Source organism: Arachis hypogaea, chromosome 1 (genome assembly GCF_003086295.3).
Source record: "Arachis hypogaea cultivar Tifrunner chromosome 1, arahy.Tifrunner.gnm2.J5K5, whole genome shotgun sequence".
In the NCBI taxonomy this organism is placed as follows: domain Eukaryota; kingdom Viridiplantae; phylum Streptophyta; class Magnoliopsida; order Fabales; family Fabaceae; genus Arachis; species Arachis hypogaea.
Window position 1 is genome coordinate 77,863,872 of NC_092036.1, and position 4,881 is coordinate 77,868,752.

The following is a 4,881-nucleotide window of genomic DNA, read 5'->3' on the forward strand; positions in this document are numbered from 1 at the left end:
AAAATTCTCTTAATTAACTAATTGTTTCAAATTTTAATTTTAATTTTATTTCTTCTCTCAATTTTCGAAAATCACTAACTTTTTTTTCAAAAATAATTTTTGAAATTCTCTCCCTCTCATCTCTTTCTATTTATTTTATTTATTTACTAACACTTCTCTTCATCTTAAAATTCGAACCCTCTCTTCTCCTCTGTGTTCGAATTTTTCTCCTCCTTCTTCTATTCTTTTCTTCTTCTTCTACTCACATAAAGGAATCTCTATACTGTGACATAGAGGATTCCTCTTCCTTTTCTGTTCTCTTCTTTTTTATATGAGCAGGAGCAAGGACAAGGACATTCTTGTTGAAGCAGATCCTGAACCTAGAAGGACTCTGAAGAAGAGGCTAAGAGAAGCTAAAGCACAATAATCCAGAGAAAACCTTACAGAGAATCTCGAAAAAGTGGCTGAACCTGATAACAATAGTAGAGGCGCAAGGAGGATGCTTGGTGATTATACTACATCTACTTCCAATTTTTATGGAAGAAGCATCTCAATCCCTGCCATTGGAGCAAATAATTTTGAGCTGAAACCTCAACTAGTTGCTCTGATGCAACAGAACTGCAAGTTCTATGGACTTCCATCAGAAGATCCCTATCAATTTTTAACTGAATTCTTGCAGATTTGTGATACTGTTAAGACTAATGGAGTAGATCCTGAAGTCTATAGGCTCATGCTTTTCCCCTTTGCTGTAAGTGACAGAGCTAGAACATGGTTGAACTCACAACCTAAAGATAGCCTGGACTCTTGGGATAAGCTGGTCACTGCCTTCTTGGACAAGTTCTTTCCTCCTCAAAAGCTGAGCAAGCTTAGAGTGGATCTTCAGACCTTCAAGCAAAAAGATGGTGAATCCCTCTATGAAGCTTGGGAAAGATACAAGCAGTTGACCAAAAAGTGTCCTTCTGGCATACTTTTAGAGTAGACCATTTTAGATATATTCTATGATGGTCTATCTGAGCTTTCTAAGATGTCACTGGACCATTCTACAGGTGGATCCATTCACCTAAAGAAAATGCCTGTAGAAGCTCAAGAACTCATTGACATGGTTACAAATAACTAATTCATGTACACCTCTGAGAGGAATCCTGTGAGTAATGGGACGCCTCATAAAAGGGAAGTTCTTGAAATTGATACTCTGAATGCCATATTGGCTCAGAACAAAATGTTGACTCAGCAAGTTAACATGATTTCTCAGAGTCTGAATGGATGGAAAAATGCATCCAACAGTACTAAAGAGGCATCTTCTGAAGAAGAAGCTTATGATCCTGAGAACCCTACAATGGCAGAGGTGAATTACATGGGTGGAGCCTATGGAAACACTTATAATCCCTTATGGAGAAATCATCCAAATTTCTCATGGAAGGATCAACAAAAGCCCCAATAAGGCTTTAATAATGGTGGAAGAAACAGGTTTAACAATAGCAAGCCTTTTCCATCATCTTCTCAGCAATAGACAGAGAATTCTGAGCAGAGCCCCTCTAGCTTAGCAAACATAGTCTCTGATCTATCTAAGGCCACTTTAAGTTTCATGAGTGAAACAAGGTCCTCCATTAGAAATTTGGAGGCACAAGTGGGCCAGCTGAGTAAGAAAATCACTGAAACTCCTCCTAGTGCTCTCCCAAGCAATACAGAAGAGAATCCAAAAAGAGAGTGCAAGGCCATTGATATTATCAAGATGGCCGAATCCAAAGAGGAAGGGGAGGACGTGAATCCCAATGAGGAAGACCTCATGGGACGTCTCCCAAACAGAAAGGAGTTCCCTATTGAGGACCTAAAGGAATCTGAAGCTTATATAGAGACCATAGAGATTCCATTAAACTTCCTTCTGCCATTCATGGGCTCTGAGAACTATTCTTCCTCTGAAGAGGATGAAGATGTAACTGAAGAGCAAGTTGCTCAATATCTAGGAGCCATCATGAAGCCGAATGCAGAGTTGTTTGGTAATGAGACTTGGAAAGATGAACCTCCCTTGCTCATTAGTGAACTAGATACATGGATTCAGCAAACTCTACCTCAAAAGAAACAATATCCTGGTAAATTCTTAGTATCCTATACCATAGGCACCATGACCTTTGAGAAGACTCTGTGTGACCTGGGGTCAGGTATAAATTTTATGCCTCTCTGTAAGGGAGAAGATGGGGATCTTTGAGGTACAAGCTGCAAGAATCTCATTAGAGATGGCAGACAAGTCAATAAAACAAGTTTATGGATTGGTAGAGGACGTGTTAGTGAAGGTTAAATGCATTTACATCCCTGCTGATTTCATAATCTTGGACACTGGAAAGGATGAGAAAAAATCCATCATTCTTGGAAGACCCTTCCTAGCCACAGTAGGAGCTGTGATTGATGTTGACAGAGGAGAGCTAGTCCTTCAATTTAATGGGGACTACCTTGTGTTTAAAGCTCAAGGATCTTCCTCTACAACCATGGAAAAGAGGCACGATAAGCTTCTCTCAATACAGAGTCAAACAAAGCCCCTATAATCAAACTCTAAGTTTGGTGTTGGGAGGCCACAACCAAACTCTAAGTTTGGTGTTGAACCCCCACATTCAAACTCTAAGTTTGGTGTTGGGAGGTCCCAACAATGCTCTGAACATCTGTGAAGCTCCATGAGAGCTCACTGTCAAGCTATTGACATTAAAGAAGTGCTTATTGGGAGGCAACCCAATTTTTATTTATCTATATTTCTATTGTTCTTTTATGTTTTATTAGGTTTATGATCATGTGGAGTCACAAAACAATTACAAAAATTAAAAACAAAATCAAAAACAGCAGAAGAAAAAAGCGCACCCTGGAGGAAGAACTTACTGGTGTTTAAATGCTAGTAAGGAGCATCTGGCTGGTGTTTAACGCCAGAACAGAGCATGAAACTGGCGTTGAAAGCCAGAAACAAGCAGCAGTCTGGCGTTTAAATGCCAGGATTGCACCCTGAGGGAAGCTGGTGTTAAACGCTAGAAACAAGCAGCAAAGTGGCGTTTAACGCCAGAAACAAGTATAGAGCTGGCGTTTAACGCCAGAAACAAGCATCAGTCCAGCATTAAACGCCAGGATTGCATACAAAGGGCATTTACACGCCTAAAGGGTGCAGGAATGAGAAATCCTTGACACGTATGGATCTGTGGACCCCACAGGATCACCTCAGGATCTGTAAACCCCACAGGATCCCCACCTACCTTCTTCTTCTCTCTCACACCTTTTTATAACATTCTTCCCCAAACATCATTCACCAATCACCTCAATCACTCTTCCCCATCACCTCTTCACCACTCACATCCATCCTCTCTTCCCTAAACCCCACCTACCTTCAAATTCAAAATCTCTTTCCCACCCAAACCCACCCTACATGGCCGAACCATAAACCCCTCTCCCTCCAATATATAAACCCCTCCTCACTTTTTCATTTTTACACAACACTACCCTCTCTTCTCCCCCTTGGCCAAAACCTACACCACTCTCCCTCTCTTTCATCTCTTCTTCTTCTTCATCTATTCCTTCTTCTTTTGCTCGAGAATGAGCAACATTCTAAGTTTGGTATGGTAAAAGCATAGCTTTTTTTTGTTTTTCCATAACCATTGATGGCACCTAAGGTTGGAGAAACCTCTAGAAAGAGGAAAAGGAAGACAAAAGCTTCCACTTCTGAGTCATGGGAGATGGAGAGATTCATCTCAAAAGCCCATCAAGACCACTTCTATGAAGTTGTGGCCAAGAAGAAGGTGATCCCTGAGGTCCCTTTCATGCTCAAGAAAAATGAGTATCCGGAGATCTGACATGAGATCCAAAGAAGAGGTTGGGAAGTTCTTACCAACCCCATTCAACAAGTCAGAATCTTAATGGTTCAAGAGTTCTATGCCAATGCATGGATCACTAGGAACCATGATCAAAGTATGAACCCAAATCCAAATAATTATCTTACAATGGTTCGGGGGAAATGCCTAGATTTCAGTCCGAAGAATGTAAGGTTGGCGTTCAACTTGCCTATGATGCAAGAAGACGCACGCCCCTGCACTAGAAGGGTCAACTTTGATCAAAGGTTAGACCAAGTCCTCATGGACATATGTATGGAAGGAGCTCAATGGAAAATAGACTCAAAAGGCAAGCCGGTTCAATTGAGAAGACTGGACCTTAAGCCTGTGGCTAGAGGATGGTTGGAGTTCATCCAACGCTCCATCATCCCCACTAGCAACTGATCTGAAGTAACTGTGGATCGGGCCATCATGATCTATAGCATCATGATTGGAGAGGAAGTAGAAGTTCATGAAGTCATCTCTCTAGAACTCTACAAAGTAGCCGAAAAGCCCTCCACCTTGGCAAGGCAAGCTTTTCCTTATCTCATTTGCCATCTATGCTACTTAGTTGGAGATGTCATAGAAGGAGACATCCTTATTAAAGAGGACAAGCCCATCACTAAGAAGAGGATGGAGCAAACAAGAGAGCCCATTCATGGATCTCAAGAGACGCATGAGGAAGCTCATCATCAAGAAATCTCTGAGATGCCTCAAGGGATGCACTTTCCTCCAAACAACTATTGGGAATAACTCAACACTTCTGTAGAAGGATTGAGTCATAACATGAACCAATTATAGGTGGAACACCAAGAACACGCCATCATTCTCAATGAGATTAGAGAAGATCAAAGAGCTATGAGGGAGGAGCAACAAAGGCAAGGAAGAGACATAGAGGAGCTCAAGAACACCATTGGTCCTTCAAGAAGAAGGCGCCACCATCACTAAGGTGGACTCATTCCTTAACTTCCTTGTTCTTATCTCTCCGTTTTTCGGTTTTTAAGCTTCATGTTTGTCTATGTTTGTGTCTTTATTACATGATCATTAGCGTCTAGTAACTATG

The 4,881-nt window shown here is 41.2% G+C and overlaps 1 non-coding gene across 1 annotated transcript; it reads right to left on the minus strand.

The window, feature by feature from the left end:
- Positions 1-841: 841 nt before the first annotated feature.
- Positions 842-945, minus strand: LOC112715309 (small nucleolar RNA R71). The gene has a single exon (XR_003159608.1). It is a non-coding gene; the product is annotated as a small nucleolar RNA R71 (small nucleolar RNA).
- Between the last annotated feature and the right edge of the window lie 3,936 nt (positions 946-4,881).